This window comes from Ictidomys tridecemlineatus, chromosome 1 (assembly GCF_052094955.1).
Source record: "Ictidomys tridecemlineatus isolate mIctTri1 chromosome 1, mIctTri1.hap1, whole genome shotgun sequence".
In the NCBI taxonomy this organism is placed as follows: domain Eukaryota; kingdom Metazoa; phylum Chordata; class Mammalia; order Rodentia; family Sciuridae; genus Ictidomys; species Ictidomys tridecemlineatus.
In genome coordinates this window covers 225,606,851-225,625,307 of record NC_135477.1, presented here as the reverse complement: position 1 = coordinate 225,625,307, position 18,457 = coordinate 225,606,851, and the positions used below count along the sequence as shown (strand labels likewise).

Below are 18,457 nucleotides of genomic sequence, written 5' to 3'. Positions count from 1 at the left end.
ACCTTCCTATTAATTTATGGGGACGAGATGTCCTAGATCAACTAGGTTTGATGTTAACAAATAACATCAATCCTAATGTGCCCACTACTAGGGCTAGACAAGGTATCAGGAAAGAAAAAAGATTAGGAAAACAAGAACAAGGTATAGCAGCGCCAATTCAAATAGATCAAGGAACAGACAGACATGGGTTGGATTTTCAGAAAGGGCCACTGAGACAATCAAAATTACTTGGAAATCAGAAAGACCAGTGTGGGTTCCTCAGTGGCCCCTGACTAAAGAAAAGATACAAGTAGCCCATGATCTGGTCAAACAACAATTAGCGGAAGGACATTTACAACCTTCCGTATCTCCCCATAATACTCCCATTTTTGTTATCAAAAAGAAATCGGGTAAATGGAGATTATTACAAGATTTAAGAGCAATTAATAATGAAATGGTCATTATGGGACCTGCTCAATCAGGGATTCCTCAATTGTCTGCTTTACCAAAAACGTGGCATGTTTTAGCTATAGACATTAAAGATTACTTTTTTTCGATTCCAATTCATTCCGAGGATAGTCCACGTTTTGCATTTACTATCCCTGCATTAAATCATGAAGGTCCTGATGAGAGATATGAATGGAAAGTACTCCCTCAAGGAATGGCTAACAGTCCAACTATGTGTCAAATATATGTTAATAAAGCAATCCAGCCACTTAGAAATCAAAATCCTGAACTAAAAATATTTCACTATATGGATGATGTATTATTGGCACATAAAGATAAAAATACATTGCTGGAATGTTATGCCACACTTACAAACCTGTTAAAAAACTATAATCTAGAGATAGGAATAGACAAAGTACAATTAAATTTTCCAATTAATTATTTAGGAGTTCTATTATCCTCAACCATGGTCCGTCCACCTAAAATTCAAATACGAGTAGATCAACTCAAATCACTTAATGACTTTCAAAAGTTGTTGGGAGATATAAATTGGATAAGGCCTTATCTAGGCATACCAACAGGAGAGTTGGGACCTTTATTTGATATTCTAAAAGGTCCATCAGATCCAAATTCACCCCGAATGTTAACTCCTAAAGCTAGAAAGGCATTAAAAATTATTGAGACATATATGGAAAATATGCATTTAGATAGAATTGATATAAGTTTGCCTTTATTATTTATTGTACTACCAACAAGAAATATTCCTACAGGAGTATTTTGGCAGGAAGGTCCATTATTGTGGATACATTTATCTTATTCTCCTAACACTATTCTTACTAGGTATCCTGAGGCTGTAGGACAATTAATACTCAAAGGTATAAGAGCAGCAAAGACAGTGTTTGGAATTTCTCCCAATAAAATTATTACTCCATATACTATGGAGCAAATTGATGAGTTAGCTAATGAATTAAATACTTGGGCAATAATCATGTGTAAATCGAATGTTTCATTTGATAATCATTTACCATCTAATCCTTTGTTGTCTTTTTGGTCTAAGCATCCTGTAGTTTTTCCTAAAATGACAAGAAAAACACCTATCGTGAATGCTCCAAATATATTCACTGATGGGTCTAATAATGGTACAGCTGCAGTAGTTACCCCTGATCAAACTTTTACATTTTTAGTTCCCAAACAGTCAGCTCAAAAGGTAGAGCTTAATGCAGTTCTACAAGCTTTTATGATGTTCAAAGATTCTGTATTTAATTTATTCTCTGATAGCCAGTATGTAGTTAATGCTATAATATCCCTTGAAGATGCTGGTAGGATTTCCCCTTCCTCTACTGTTTTCTCTTTGTTTTCCACTATACAAAGTCTAATCTGGGATAGAAAAGATCCATTCTTTATAGGACATATCAGGGCACATACAGGATTGCCTGGAGCCCTTAGTTTGGGCAATGATTTAGCAGATAAAACTACACATGATATACATATTTTTTCTACTGTAGAAGAAGCTACAAATTTTCATAAAAGGTTTCATGTTAACGCTAATACTTTACAGAAGCGTTTTAAAATAACTAAGGAACAAGCCAGGCATATAATAAAACAATGTCAAAATTGTGTGACCTTTTTACCACAAGTTAATCTTGGAGTCAATCCTAGAGGATTGATACCTAACCATATTTGGCAGATGGATGTCACACACTTGCCAGAATTTGGAAAATTAAAATATTTACATGTTACAGTTGATACTTCTTCCGGATTTTTGATGGGCTCCCTTCATGCCGGAGAAAAAACTAAAGATGTTATAGCTCATTGCTTACAAAATTTTGCCACTGTGGGTGTTCCTAAACAGTTAAAAACTGATAACGGTCCTGGTTATACGTCTAAATCTTTTAAACAATTTTGCTCATCATTTGGTATTACTCATATAACAGGAATCCCATACAATCCACAGGGACAAGGCATAGTTGAAAGAGCTCATCAAACTATTAAAACGTACCTATTAAAGCAAAAAGAGGGAATTGGAAAGGGGTATATATCCCCCAAAGATAAACTTAAAATAACTCTTTTTACTCTAAACTTTCTAAATTTGGATTCATCAGGACTTAGTGCTGCGGAAAGACATATGTATCCGAAAAATGTACATAAGCCTAAGGTACTTTGGAAAGATATTCTAACAGGACAATGGAAAGGTCCCGATCCAGTTATTGTCTGGAGTCGGGGTTCCGTTTGTGTGTTCCCACATGGAGAACAGCAGCCGATTTGGATTCCAGAGAGGTTAACCAAAACAATTTCTACAGAAAAAGAAGATGATTTGACTGAAATCCATAACAGCTGAAATCCAGAGCTCCAGCTTGGCTATTCTTACATCTGCGACAGTGATTAACCATGGTGCCTTTTTTTTTCTTTCAATATCTATTTTATTATTGCATTTTTCCCACATCGTAGTTCTATTTTATTTTTTGAGCTCATACAAACCTAGGTTAATGTTTTTCTGATCAGTTTTGTTTTTTGACTGTTTTTAATTTTTTTGACTGTGGAGTTTTTAAACATTGCAATGGAGATTTTACCTAGGTAAAGCTACAAGGCCGTTATTATTGTCTTGTATGTTGTATGTTATGTGTGCCCTGTTTTGTGTTGCATGTCAGTATGTGTGTATGTCCATATTTTTATATGAGGAGCGCTCATGAAAAAATGGATCCGAATTTTTTTTTTTATTCACGTGATTTAAGTGGTTTAATCTAATTAGGTAAACAGCTGTTAATGATTGTTTTCAAAGGTGGTTAATAGATCTGTTTGCTTACTATTGTTTTTAAAGGTGATTAACAGATCTGTTTGTTTACTTTCACTTTTCCTTTTCATCATATTTAATAATTCTGTTCAGGATAATGTCTCTTTAACATCATTGCCAGAATTCCCATCTCCATCCCAGTGCCGGTGAAGACTAAGAAAACCAAACTACAGCTTCTATGATAGCTACCACAGTAAACTGTATAAACTGATGCATCAATGAATATAACTCAACAAGTAATATCAACATATTGATAGACTCCTCCGATTTGAACTGCCTGCAGAACTTGCCTGGACTATATATCAGTTGCATGCATTGTGAACTATCGTCTGGTGCAGCGAATTGTGGTACTGCTGGCATATTTTTGCTGATGGTGTCACCAGTGATGCAATTTCCTTGCCAGCGCACCCCATGTTAATTGTGGTAATGCTGACATCTTTGCTGATGGTGTCACCAGTGATGCAATTTTTCCAAAGGAGCCGTCAATTGGCTTGGTGTCGTGGCATTTCTGTATCTTCCTCCCTTCTACTAGTGATGGTCTAAAATTTGGGGGCCAACAGAGGTGAGGCAAGAACCTCACCCCCCCACTGGCACCAAGGTTAAATTTGGGGGCCAACAGAGGTGAGGCAAGAACCTCACCCCCCCACTGGTGCTTAGGCCTATCCACAAGCATGGCTGAATGCTGGACCGGTAGTCAGCGACGGGTTGATCTGATTGCAGTGGATTCAACCTAAGACAGGGGACTGACGCCTAGAGGTCAGTTCATCCGATGACGGGTAAGAACCATATGTTGAATTGGACAACCTACCAGGCACGGTCCTAAGCCGCATTGCTTGTTGTTTAATTAATCAGAAGGGGGGAGATGCTGAGGGCCATTACCAAGTAGGAATGACGCATCGAAATTTCCTTGCCAAGCGTACCCCATGCTGCTTAGAGGACATTTGATGGAACATTGCATGCATGCTTTAATAAGGTGACCTTGCTCAAGGACCAAGGCAGATTCGGGTTTAGAGCTGATCAGGTTTGAGGAAGTAACCGGCTCCTTGAGTTTAAGGCGTTGCCAGTTTAAGATATGGGTTTTAGGGAAGTTGGCGGTTGAAGATTATTGCTGGGATTAGGGTGTTCCTGCTGCTTGTTCCCATTGAGTTCTCGTGAGATTAAAATGGGATTTGGAGAGAGCCTCGTGGAGTAGGTGGTTTGTGCGGGAGACAGCAGAACGCGTTTGCCCCTGGACCTGTGTGGAGGTGGTGTGAGAGCTGGAATAAAGAATTGCTGTTTGAACCTACAAAGCTGTGAGTGCCTCGTGATTCTGGTGCCAAGCCGAGACATTGGCCTTGGCAAATATGTAGAAATATATAGAGTCAGGGTTCAATTGAAGAAGCAAAACCATAGCAAGATTAATATACATAATTTGTTACAAGAAATTGGGCAATTCTAGGAGCTGTACGGCATTCTCTGTAAGGTGGTTGTTTCTATGTCCAGTGCTGGAACTTGAAGTCCTGGAGCCCTGCGTTAGAAAGATGGGTATAAGGTGAGGAAGATGATGGGGAAGATGCAACTCAGAAGCATGAGCAGAACCCCAAGATGATGGACTGAATTCAGTGCCATTTTTTACTGCATCTGACCTTGGTGACATTGGTATCTTGCAGAATCTGAGGGACCTGTTTTGCAGAGTTAAACTTACACACCTGACTCAGGAATAGAAGTGCACAGATTCAAGGCAGCCTATAGTGGTTGCAGGCCTAGCTGCTACTTTACCCCCAAGGAGTTGAGTCAGCAGATCAGCAATAACATGTGTTGGAGTCAAAAAGGCTGTTGCTTCCCCTCTAGCTTTGAAGTTTCCCTGAGTATCTTCCTTGGGGTCCATCCTAACATACAAGAAAGGAATTATGTGAAACATAGTGCAGTATCACCAAATGGACAGGTTCCAGATCCTAACAGTTATACATAAGGCTATGTAAGAAAGTAATGCTACTGTATTTGGTATACAATATCTGCATTCAAATCTAGGTTTTGCATTTTAAGAAAGTCTAGGAGGAAAGAAATGTGATTGATGATAATCATATGGTGACTCTTGAGATTTTGAAAGAGCTCTCACATGAAAGATGTAATAGTCATGTTGGTTTACTACAGAGGATCAACACTTGACTGTCACAGGGTTATAGATTTAAGTGTGTGTGTGTGTGTGTGTGTGTGTGTGTGTGTGTTGTGTTTTCTTCCCGTTGCTCAGGCATACCTATAGCTGTTAAAGTAACCAAAATATTTGTTGGAATAATCAATTAATTAATGGACAACTGAGACAATTTAGTGAACTAGTTAATTGTGAAAGGGATTATGCATGTATTCCATAATTCCATTGTGTCTCAACATAATAAATATGCTATCTCTTCATAAGCATGTGTTTTTTCAAGGTTGTAAAAACCAGAGGGAAGGGGGGGGGAAGCAGCAATTTCTATAAAAGGTCCAGAACATTTCAGATCTTTAAGAAGTTGTACTTTAAAAAAAAAATCACAAAAGTGGCATGACAAAGAAAAATGTCTTCTTTAGGCAATGTGAATATACCTATCAAATTGTAGAACTACAAGGAGGGTACATAAATATTTCTCCCTTTTTTGTAGTAATACTTATTGTTTCCACACTGTATAACAGATCAAAATATCATTTCATTTCTCATTTTCTTTCAGTGGTTGAGTAATCACCATTCATTTGAATGCTACTAATTCTAATTCACCAACAAAAACACATACAAGTAGTGGTCATTGAGGAATATTTGCAGTTTTGTAGCATCTAGATACTGCATCTTTGGAGCAACACACACATATTTACATTATAAAGCCAATATTCACATATTGGCTTCGCCAGCAGTGACTTATGAATATGGTTAACATCAATTTTCTAAAAATTCAAGGATTTGGAAATAATTTCCACTTTTTATGAATTAATTCCTTCCTTCTTTTCTTCCTTTGATTTTTTTATTAAAATGTATAATTTCAGCAGAGCCATGGTGCACACCTGTAATCCCAGCAGTTTGGGAGGCTGAGGCAGGAGGATCATGAGTTCAAAGCCAGCCTCAGCAACTTAGAGAGGCCCTAAGCAACTCAGTGAGACCTTGTTTCTAAATAAAATATATTTTTTAAAAGGGCTGAGATGTGGCTCAGTAGTTAAGTGCCTCTGGGTTCAATCCCATAGGAAAAAAAATAGACTATATATATTAATATATGTTTATATTAATATATATGTTTATATTATATATATATATATATATATATATATATATATATATATAGAGAGAGAGAGAGAGAGAGAGAGAGAGAGAGAGAAGAGTGTCTATTTTTTTCTGTGCATTGATATTGGAGTATCAGCTATCTTAACACATAATATGTGCCAAGGACAAAAGTTAGAATACAGGTCCTGTTTATGCCCAACCCATGAGTGCAGAAACAGAGTGAAACACAGAGAGCCTCTGTTTACCATGGCTGGCTGAGGCCTCTGTCTTCCCACACCTGTTGTCACAGGCCTCCTCCAGCAGAGCTACAGCCCCTCCCACCCCTCCTCTGGTAGGTGATGGCAGCTGGCTTCCTCCTTACATTGCCAATGAGGACACCATCACAGTCCTGCCTATTAGTGCAGACTGTTCAGAACACTTAAGAGTGTTGGTAGTTTTCAACATCCATAAAATGCATTTTTAGATCTTTATTTCCGAGCGTGTATATCTGAGATGACCCACAAAATTCCTGATTTGTCCAACACTACAGTAGAAGCAAATTAAAAATGTACTATGCTAGAAGAAACTTTTTGCTCTCTCTCATAGGCTTGAGGATGATTGTGAACACATTTCTTAGTAATAAAGTACAAAACAAATAAGAGACAGTGTTCATGAAGATAGGTAGTGATTAAGTGTACAGACAGTGATTATTTACTTCACAATCTTAAACTAATCATTCAACTTTAGTTTCTCCATCTACTAAGTGGAGATGCTGGTGGTGCCTATCTCAGAGGCTCGTTATTAAATTAAATGAATGCTGTTTGTCATTGATTCTATTAGTTTTGTGTTATGTAATGTTCCTAGCACAAAGCAGGCATCTCATAATTATTAACTATTTTTAGTGTCACTATTATTATTATTACAGTTGCGCAAGGGTTTTATAATTCTCCAATTGGAGAAACCCACCATTATTCTCGTTTCCCTCTTTTCTGCCCTCTAGTGGTAACTACAAATACAACTCCTGTGCTTGATTTTATGTGAAATTCTTGTTAAAACTCACTTTGTTTTCCTGGTCTTATTAAGCCCAAATTACTTAGAGTTTATTTGCATATATGTATGCTTGCATACATTAGAAAGAGTTTCTCATGAATTTAGCTGGGAATAGTTTGAAGTTTTTTGTTTGTTTGTAATAGGAACATTCTCTTAAGTGTCCTTTTGAATTCATTAAAGAGACCTCTATTCTAAAACAATCTCTTTCTCTAGAAACAACTATTCTTTTACCTGACCTTATTTATGAAATACCACCCCATTTAAGTCCTTTAAAAGTAACCAAGTATTTTTTACATTAAAACTATTTACATTCAAAAATAACAATGGGGGCTGGGATTGTGGCTCAGCGGTAGAGCACTCACCTAGCATGGGCGGGACCCGGGTTCCATCCTCAGCACCACATAAAAATAAAGGCATTATGTCGTGTCCATCTACACCTAATAAAATAAATATTTAAAAAAATAACAATGACCCAAAGATAGAACAGTAGCATCCATAAGCAATTAGAAGCTTGAATAAAAGAGAAATAAAAAGTACTTCCTGGGCTGTGGTTATACCTCAGTGGTAGAGTGCTTGCCTAGCATGTGTGAGGCACTGTGTTCTATTCAAATTAAAAAATAAATTGATTAAATAAAAGTTAAAAAAAATGAAGTCATAAAAAATACTTAAGTTACTCTCTTGCCTTAAAGAATTTGTTACCTTGTATTTTTCTTTTAACACAACCTCTTCCCCATTACATTTAATGTTCAATTTGAAGTTAGGATAAAGAATATTTTTAACAGTTTTATGGTGAAGAGAGATATTGTCAATTAGTTGTCAATGAACTCTACTCATTCTCATTCCCTTTTCCTCAGTCTCAGAACTTAAATGATAGCAAAGACCTAATTGGCATTATTAAGAGCAGGGTTTTTGTGTGCTTTTATAATATAGTTCTACATAGAGTTTTAAAATATCATCTTAAGCCATACAGACTTAGTGGATAGATATATCATGAAGAACTATATTAAACTGTAAGAAATTAATTAAGCTATCAGAAAAGGATTGCATTTTATATTTATAAACCAGGAAATGGAGTCAGAAAGAAGGATTGAAGAACCATACTAAGTAATAAACTACAAGATTTAGTAAGTAGAATAAGTATTCAAAAATATGATCTTGAACTATTTATTATACCCATACATTACTTTGTCCTTGATCAAGATAAGACCATAAATATAAAAGAAGGAAAGAATCTCCTGTCTGAACAAGTCTGTTGGGTTTGACTGATAACATTTATTTCACGCTTCCTTAAAACTTCCTCTAAGCACTTCTTGGAGCTTGGAGTAGAAAGATGTTTACCATAAATAAAATTTTATTACCTTTCCTTTCTGGGTTAGTGAAATAGCAAAGATATGTTCTTCTGATGTTGGAAATGTATGATGTAAAACTGTAATCACTACCTTAAGAGTAAGAAAGATAAGAGCAAAATAAAGTTCTGCCTACTTGCTCTGGAAAAGAGATTCTAGAGTCACTTAGACATGCACAACAATGGCTTTTCAGGAATGTACATAAACTGATACATAAACAGTTATCACTGAGCAGTGGCACTAGTAATAGAAATCAGTATCTTGGTGTCAATTCATATCAGCTTCCTTTAAATACCAAATTATACATGCATTATCAATACAAGCTAATATAACCATGTTAAATTTATATAACTTATTAAAGCTGATTTGGTACACTTAATTTACTTTCATTCCATTTATGAAAGGGTTAACAAAGGCAAAAAATCAATAGAGAGAGAATATGAGAAGAACAGGAAAAAAATAAGATAGGAGAAAACCAGTGGACAAATCTAGTCAAAATAATAATGCTAATAGAAAACTTGTGAATTTATCCAAATAGATTTATTAATATTTCTTGTAAGTAAAGTATTGTACTAGATGCTGGAGACAAAATAATACACAAAAATATCCTACATGTAAAATAAAAATAACAGTATGGTGGACCACCCACTTAAATAGGAAATAGTGCTTCAGAGCTTGCTTTGGGGAGTGCCTTAAAATTTACCAACGGAAATAGCATCTAAGATGAGTCCTGTAGCATCAGTAAGAGTCAGGAAACCGAGACATGTATTTTAATTTGATAAAAATATGCCACACTGAAATGCTACTCAATTCAAGACTCCAGTAATTAGTTTACCAGAGGACAGAAAGGAGAGTAGAAATAAGAATACAGAACACAATTATTACAACGACGGTTCTGCTATGTGAGACACAGAGGATGAAAAGGAAGGACTACAGAAAAAGAGGGCACAACAAAGAAAAGAGAGTTGTGCTCTGTGGAGGAAGAAAGCAGATAAAGATCCTAAAAAGCTGCTGGACGATTGGGCTGGAGATATAGGTCAGCTGGTAGAATGCTTTCTTTGCATGTACAAGGCCCTGGGTTCAATCTCCACCACCATGAAAAACAAACCAAACAAAAAATTGGGCAAAAGTTTTGAATAAGGGCTGGGGTTGTAGTTCAGTGGTAGAGCGTTTGCCTAGCACATGTGAGGCTCTGGGTTTGATCCTAAGCACCACATAAAAATAAATAAAATAAAGGTATTTTTTCCATCTACAACTAAAATTATTTTTTAAAAAAGAAAGGAAGAAGATGAATGATCAAGAAATTAAAACATGAATAAGTGAAAAATGGAGTAATAATTTTTTCATTTTTTTCAAGAGTTATATTTTTAAAAGATTCAGCAAGATAATGAATAGGAGACAATAAACCTCAAAAATCTAACTAGTAAGTTTTTTTATTAAATTGTTAAAATTATTACACTCATTACAACGTTTTTCTCTCACTGAAATATTTTACTTGCTTGATAATTCTTAAGTACAAAATCTCTTTTTTTCCTTTCAGATAAAAATACACACTATGAAACCTGAAAATTGGGACAAAAATGAACAATTGTTAGCTTTCTTCTCTGCTCCCAAATGGCAAAATCTTTTTAAAACTTTTTAGTTGTTTTTTTATAGCAAAAGTTCATAACTTTTCTCTGATTAAAAAAAATATGGCATCATAATTGCTGAAAATTCTCTTAAATTATTGGTGTTAGCTATGAAACATTTTATACTTAAAAACCAACAAAAATTGTTCCGATCTTAATTAGGTTCTATGTTTCACATGTGCACCAAAAAAGTGCAGTTTCACTTAGGTGACTTTGTTCTATTTCATCATTTGCTTCTGATAATATATATATATATATATATATATATATATATATATATATATATATATATATATACACACTGCTCTAGGCATATTGGAAACTCTTTATCTTCATTATATAAAACTTTAAAAGTTTGGGCAGTGTAGCAAAATTTTAATAATTAATATTTGACTCAAATCTTATTTGTAATGCAAATCTGCCTGGTAGACCCTACTGAATTCTTTTCACACACCATTTTTTCATCCATAAAAATGAGCTGATCATTACTTTGGGCTGCATATTGTTTTAAGTGCTGGAGATATAAAAGAAGCAAAACCAAAAATAGTCTTGCTTTATGGAGCTTGTGTTCAGTCCAACATCCTAAGGCAAAACTGCAGAATGAAAGTACAGAGGACATGGGAAGCTATGTAAATCAAAAATTTAGTGCCATAGAGATATGAAGTAAAAAAGTAATAACAACAATAATACTATGATCTATTGTCCTCAAAAAATGAACCCCTACTTCAAATTTTATTGCACTAAAAATATAAACACAATGCCACTTGAAAGTAACACCTGAGATCAAGATTGGATGTATATTAAATTGTGCAAAGCAGTTGGAGAAAAATGACTATATTTTAAGACTTCTAGTGAAAGATATTGTTTTTCTAAAAATTTAATTTGTATGCACACACTCTCAAAGTATCTTCTGGGAGAGTAGAATAATATACAGTATTCATTCGAATACGCCTTAACACACTCACTGTGAATAAATGTTTATTCCTTGGGCTTTATAAAGTATGTGATGAATGTATTTTTTTTTCTCTTACTTAAGTGACATATAATATCATGATTCATGCTTACACCCAATTTTCTGGTAAGTTATTTTTAAGGTCTCTCACAAGTTGTTCCAAGAGTATACCTTACTTGCAGGGCTTATAACCATTTGATTTTTTTTTCATTCTTTGGTCCTTTTTTTTCATATTTATGTCTTTTTTTGCATAGAAATATATGCAAAAGCTTAAAAAGAAAAAGCTTCCTAAGTGACCCCATTTACACAATTATTAGTTAGGATTCTCCAGAAAAAAACAAAAGCAATAGAATGTGTGTGTGTGTGTGTGTGTGTGTGTGTGTGTATACATGTGCAGATAGATAGAAAAAATCATATATACATATATACATATGCTATTTGTTACAAGAAATTAGCTCATGTGATTATGGAGGCTGACAAGTCCTGTGATCTGCAGGGTGAGCCAACAAAATGCAGACACCAGGGAGCCAGTGGTGTACTTGCAGTCTGAGACCAAACGCCTGGGAACCACAAGAGTCTGTGGTGTGGTGTAGTCCCAGTTGAAGGCCACTAAGGTTAATACTCAAGAAGGGCCAATATTTCAAATGAAGTCAAAGTCAGTAAGAAGTCAATGTGCTAGTTTTAACCCAATCTGAAAGAGGAATCCTTTTTTACCCAACTTTTTTTTTTTTTTTTTTTTTTTTTTTTTTTTGTGATGTGGGGATCAAATCCAGGGCCTTGTACATGGTAGAATGCAAGCATTCTACCCACTGAGCTGTAGCCTCAGCCCCTTCCCCAACCTTTTAATTCCACTCAGGCCTTCAGCTGATTTAGGAGGCCCACCCACATTACGGAGGACAATCTGCCTTACTCAGTGTGCCAATTTAAACGTTAATCTCATGCCAAAAAAACATGCTCAAAAGAACACCAAGATACTGTTTCACAGAATATTTGGCCAGTCAAGTTGACACATAAAATTAACCATCACAGTGACACTCTTTCCTTTTGGCATCTCAAGCTGACAAATAATATCATAAGCATTCACAAGGAAGAATTGACATGAAAACCAACCCACTGACACACATTGGCTGCACACACCTACTGCGTACTGTGTGTGTGTGTGTGTGTGTGTATGTGTGTGTGTGGCGGGGGTACGACTAGCTCCCAGGGTCTGGTCATCTGGCAGACCTGATAGAAGCAGTGGGAAGTCAGAGTGGAAGGAGAAGTTTCACCTGGCAGTCACGTAGGATTCAAAGGGGAGAGAACTGAGTGGACAGGATGAGCAAGCAGGAACAAAACTAGAGATAAGCACAGCGTGTCAGCACAGGGCATAGTGTACTTGGCCAGCATCTGCCTACAGAACAACGACGGGAAATAAGGATAGACGGGTGTGTGGCAGTTAACTCATGAGAGGCTTGAAGCACATTGTGTACAACTCTACTTTACAGTGCTTTACCCTTTTAAAACTGCATCAGCAGACCTTTTTTGATCCTTTTAACAAGTCTGTGAAGCAGATATTATCACTAATAATTTTCATAGTGAAGAAGGCTTAATATACTGCAGGGTTTGGAGCTATCATCTAATTCCTACTTCAGGATCCCTTTTCTAATGGAAGTGACAAAAGGAACCATTATGTCTCTTGAACAAGGGGTTTTACTATAAAAATAGTCCTTTAGAAAGTTTGAACATGCTTTATGAGCTACATTAAAGAGTGAAACCCAGGAGGCCAGGAGGCAGCTGCAATGCCTTCCACTTACACAGGCCAAACATGACCACAGAATAAAGGAACAAAAGACAATTGTTATAGGTTGAGTCGTGTTTAACACAAGAAATGACAAACTTTTAAAGGTAGGAACTACTAAAGCACATGTGGTAAGATGCAGTACAGGACACCCACATTTAAACTTTGAAAAAAAGATTGTATCCATTTTTTAAGTTTTTTTTTTTTTAAAGCAAACCTTTTAATGTACTTTAACACCTTTTGCTTAAAACTTCAGCTTTCTAGTTGAATTAATGAAACTTTGGCCATAAATCCTAACGTCCTTAGTGCTAATACTTGAACCTCGCCCTATATGCAAAAGTAACTCTTTTTCTTGAACCTCCAGCAAAGAAAGGTGGTCCCATGAAGTCACTGAACAAGGATGGAGGTAGGTAGATGGCACTTTGTGAGGCACAGGGGGCAGAGCTGAGCCACATCTTGGGCCCCATCCATCTTGGCCTCTCTGGAACAAGTTCCCAAGCCAGCCTGGAACTGTGATCCTCTTGCCTCAGGCTCCAGCTCCTTGCTGCACATCCCAAGAGTCCTCACAACAGGGGCTCACATCCACTGAGCCTTCCCACCCTGACAGGACACAGAAAGTTTTCACCAGCATCATGGCTCCTAGTCCTTCCCCGACAGACCTTCTTCCAGGAAGGAAACCAGGGAATGAGATCCTTCCCTGCTTCATCCCACTGTACCAAAAGCCTGCCACATTGTTATGCTACACAGATTCCCTTAATCTTCATACCTAGCCCCATTTTACAGATGAAGAAACTAAAAAATCAAAATTCAAGGGTTAGGGATGTAGCTCAGTGATAAAGCCCAGGCCTAGTATACAAAGTCCTACGGTCAACCCCCAGCACTACAAAAAGCTAAGTTTAGCATCTTGTTCAGGGTTCCCAGCAACAACCCAACCTGTGTAGAGTAATTGCTGCCAGGGCCTATATTGCCACCCATTGGGAGCAAACCAGATGGTTATTTCCAAAGCAAACAACCCAGGGGCACTTCGCTGTGGTTCTAAGAAATGTCAGGCTATAAACCATTCTTAGTGCTCACTGGTTTCTGAACACAGAGCATAGAAACAGCCACTTGCTCTTTGCCCAGATGTCACAGATACAGCAGAATCAGCTTAGTTTTAAAACTTACCACAATGCTCAGTTTCCTTTTACTCTTACATCATCTTGTGACTTCCCCCACATCTCAGTGGAAATAATTCTTATAAGTTTGTTCTCGTGGATTTAGAGAATTCATGGAAAAGATAGCAAATTCATTTTCAAAAAAGGAAGTTTACATATTTCTTTGTGCTGCAATAAGAAACACTGAAACTGAATCATTTATGAACAGTAGAAATTTATTTCTTTCTGTTCCTGATAGAGCCTGGGAAGTCCAAGATCAAGGCACTTGTAGATTTGTGTCGGAGGGCCCACTTGCTTCCAAGTCAGCACATGGGGTGCTGTGTCCTTTAGAGCAGATGAGCACTGTGTCCTCAGGTAGAAGAAAGGCTGTTAGCTGCAGTCTCTTTTAAAGGGCATTGATGCCATTCAGAGGTCAGAACTCATCTTGGCCTACTGACCTCCGAGGGCACCACCTCTCACACTATTGTCTTGGGAGATTAAGTTCCAACACATGTCTTTGTAGGGACACGTACAGTCAAACCTTAGCATTACCACTTCTTCTTTCCTCTTTTTTCACAATAGAGATCTTCCTTAGAGTACTGCTGAATGCATCTTAGAAACATATACAATGTTTAGATGTAGATTTTTACCCCTTTCACTAGACTCAAAGAAATGGGAAAATAGATCCTTAGCTAGAAAAAACTGAGATGGGGGTGTGGCTACTTAGAAATCAAAACAAAATAAATCATTGAACTTCTGCCTGTTTTTAAGTTATGTGTTAAAAGTAAACTTTAAATTAAACTTGTTTGACCTATTTTGTCTCTTTTTTTTTTGGTTTGATACACAGCAAGAACAAGTTCTGTTATGAAAATAAACATTATAAATAAATAAACTTCTTTCTTGTAGACCCATAAACCTAATCATTTAAGAGACTGCCATCATCTTCAGAGCAAGAAAGAGTGGTCTTTGCAGGTAGAGTTGTCTATAAAAAAATAGTTTTTGTTTCAACACTTACTTTAGATCCTTTGGAATTTAAAGAAATAAAATATTCGTTCTTTATTTCTTGTTTAAAGATTCAAAGAGTAGAAAAGAAAACACAAAATGAATAGAATATTGTTTCTATTTAAGTGTTTAAAACATATTTATAAAGTGAGTGTAAGAAGACTTTAGCTAAGAAGAATAGGAAAGCACAAGTTACAGTTTATCTGTACTCATGGTGCAAAGACGAGGGTGAGTAGAGCAATAAACAACATCAGGTGTGGTTAAGGAAGAAATGTGCTTAATGACCTGAAGTATAGAGCCAGCTTGAGGGAGAGAACAGAGCCCAAGTGGCCGTGGAGGGGAGAACAAAAGAATCTAATGGGAGAAACAGCTAGAATATTAGAAGTCGTGGATCAGGTCAAGGACCTTTGGATTAATAGATTTTTAAACTCAATGGAGTTTAAAAAAAAAAAGTTTGTGAATACATATCATAAGACTTCTGAAAAATCAATATATTTCAAAATAAAACTGGCCAAAATGCCAAACATTACATATTTTCCTACAGAATAGAGGATATTCCTTCTAAAAGTATTATGTTTAGATTTAGAAAGAGAGACATATGCTCTCTTGGAGGGGTGGGGCACGGAGGAAAGAGAAAAGAGAGACAGGGAGAGAGGATGATTTTGCCAGGTTAAGTCAAGTGCTTTGTCACAAAAATGAACTGCTGACTCAGTATCTTTTCCTAATTCACAGAAAAAATGAACAAGGCAACCATAAGCAAACTTGAACAGTTCAACATAGATTTCTTCCTCCTTGTCTTATGTCTAATTTAGTTACATGTGCATTAGATATTCCACCTAAAGAACTGGACATAAATTTGTTTTGACATCTTTCAATATATTCCAGATATAACATCTTGTTCGGACTTCATGTTTGATTGGCTTTATTTAAATTCGTTTTTCTTAAAGAAATTACATGTCGAAATGTGAAAAGCACTTCTCCTCCCACTGCAAGCTAAATTTAAAATAGCCCAGGTGGCGTTACCTTTAGCACTTTACCTTCTTCGGGTTTACATGATAATCATTGCTTTGTGTTTCTTACAAGCCTTGTGCTTTTTTCCTGATATGCTGATTTCCTGTTGAGATGTTTTAAATACAGATACACCACATTTTTGTTTTTCTTCACCCACTTGCTAATTGTAAAGATCAAACTATAATGTATTTAAATAATTAGATACAATATTTTCTGTACAGAGTAAGAACTGAGGAATAATAAATAAGTGAATATGGGGAAGAAGGTATTATTTATATCTGTGATTAGTCTGGAAAAAAGGCTCAAAAGGTAAATATTTTTCATAAGACAAAACTCATATTTTAATCAGCATTAAATTAAAAACATAAGTAGAAAGTAGTGATGATTTTATATTGTATCATTCAAGAAATTAAAAAAATATATTCTCCTTGTAAATTTTTAATAATATTATAGATAATGCCAGTTTCAGTGGTGTATACCTGTAATCCCAGGGACTCAGAAGGCTGAGGCAGGAGGATCCACATTCAAAGCCAGCCTCAGCAACTTAGAGAGGCTCTCAACAACTTATTGAGATGCTATCTCAAAAAAATAATTTATTTATTTATGTATTTTTCTAAAAAGTTAAAAAGGGATGTTGATGTGACTTAGTGATTAAACACTCCTAGATTCAATCCACCCCTGGGTCCAATCCTGGGTACAAAACAATAAATATATATATATATATATATATATATATATATATAATAGATAATATTATTAAGGTACTTTTAAACCCTATCTTATAGACTGTACAAAATATTGTTTCATGTGTATGTGGATTTTTGTTCCAAATGTACTCTGAACAGGTGTTTTATAATAGGAATGAGGAACAAAACCAGGACAGACCATCCATGCAGTATTAATAGAAGTATTTATGTCTACTAAATTCTACTCCATTTCCTAAATATTTTACACACTTAAACTCTTCAGTTTAAAAGGACCAGAGGTCAATGTTTTTATCATTCTCCTGTGCAGTTGGGTAAAGTGAGGAATTTAGAATGTTCCAAGGTCACAGAGCTAGAATCTGAACATAACTGGGACTCCAGAGCCCATCTTGAAATCACTACACCCTACATAAAATGTACAGAGGAGAATGGAGCCTGCAATTGCATACTGATCGTGCAATCATCGCATAACATGCAGCATTCATCTACATGGATAAAAAACAAATGTCTACAGGTTAACTCACATATCTCATTAACTTTCTGTTGGATATTCACAAACCCTAGAATGCGTATTTCCTTTCTGCTGAGAAATCTGCTTCGGTATTCAAGTTTGTTTTTCCTTGATGAATGAGTGACTTGAAGTAACTAGGGAGGACTGATATTTCAAAGTGCTCTGGATGCAACTCTGTGAATCAATATTAACCTGCTCTTCGGCAATACAGACTATCTCAACCAAGCATCACTTCCATTAAGCTGTACATCAATGCGTTTGGTGCATTTGCTGTATCTGAACTGTCCTTCTCTTGTTAGTTTACATGTCAAAACTCTATTTGTCTTTAAAACTCTTGCTAGGATACAATCTCCTCAGTGAAATCTTGCTTCCCTATTTAACTTCTGTTCCTTGTATATGCTTTTAGTACTGCACTATCACTCGAATTTTTCTTCTTCTTTTTTTTTAAGCTGCTATTTTTAAACTAAGATCTCAAGTAAGTAAGATCATTGAGAACCATCATGGTATTTTGATATATTTAGGTCAGTGTTTTGCATGCATCAGATTCACCACAGATATTTGTGAAATGGAATTGAAATGTGGCGATTATAACAGCATGGTTGCAGTCCTGCAATTCTTTATACAATTATAACTCAGGTTTTAGATGAGTTATGAATTAACTCACATGTTGAGAAAGAATCCTTTCATATTTTCCCCAAAGCATACTATCTGTATATTTTATTCCCTTATGTGGTGACATCCTTAGCAATATTTCACATTAAAGGAAGTTTTTTAATTTATTTCTTTATTAAATTAGAAACAAGTCTCACAGCCAGCCATGGTGGTGCATGCGCATAATCCCAGTTACTTGGGACACTGAGACAAAAGTTTGAGGCCAACCTCAGCAGTTGAGCGAGGCCATCAGCAATTTAGCCAGAT

At 36.1% G+C, this 18,457-nt stretch overlaps 1 long non-coding RNA gene and 1 other non-coding gene across 2 annotated transcripts; one reads left to right on the top strand and one right to left on the bottom strand.

Moving 5' to 3' along the window:
* The first annotated feature begins 550 nt into the window (after window positions 1–550).
* LOC144365369 (uncharacterized) lies at window positions 551–4,506 on the top strand. Its single transcript, XR_013423706.1, has 2 exons — window positions 551–3,000; window positions 3,311–4,506. It is a non-coding gene; the product is annotated as an uncharacterized LOC144365369 (long non-coding RNA).
* A 9,712-nt stretch (window positions 4,507–14,218) lies between these two features.
* On the bottom strand, window positions 14,219–14,348 carry LOC120886010 (small nucleolar RNA SNORA43). Its single transcript, XR_005728793.2, has one exon. It is a non-coding gene; the product is annotated as a small nucleolar RNA SNORA43 (small nucleolar RNA).
* Between the last annotated feature and the right edge of the window lie 4,109 nt (window positions 14,349–18,457).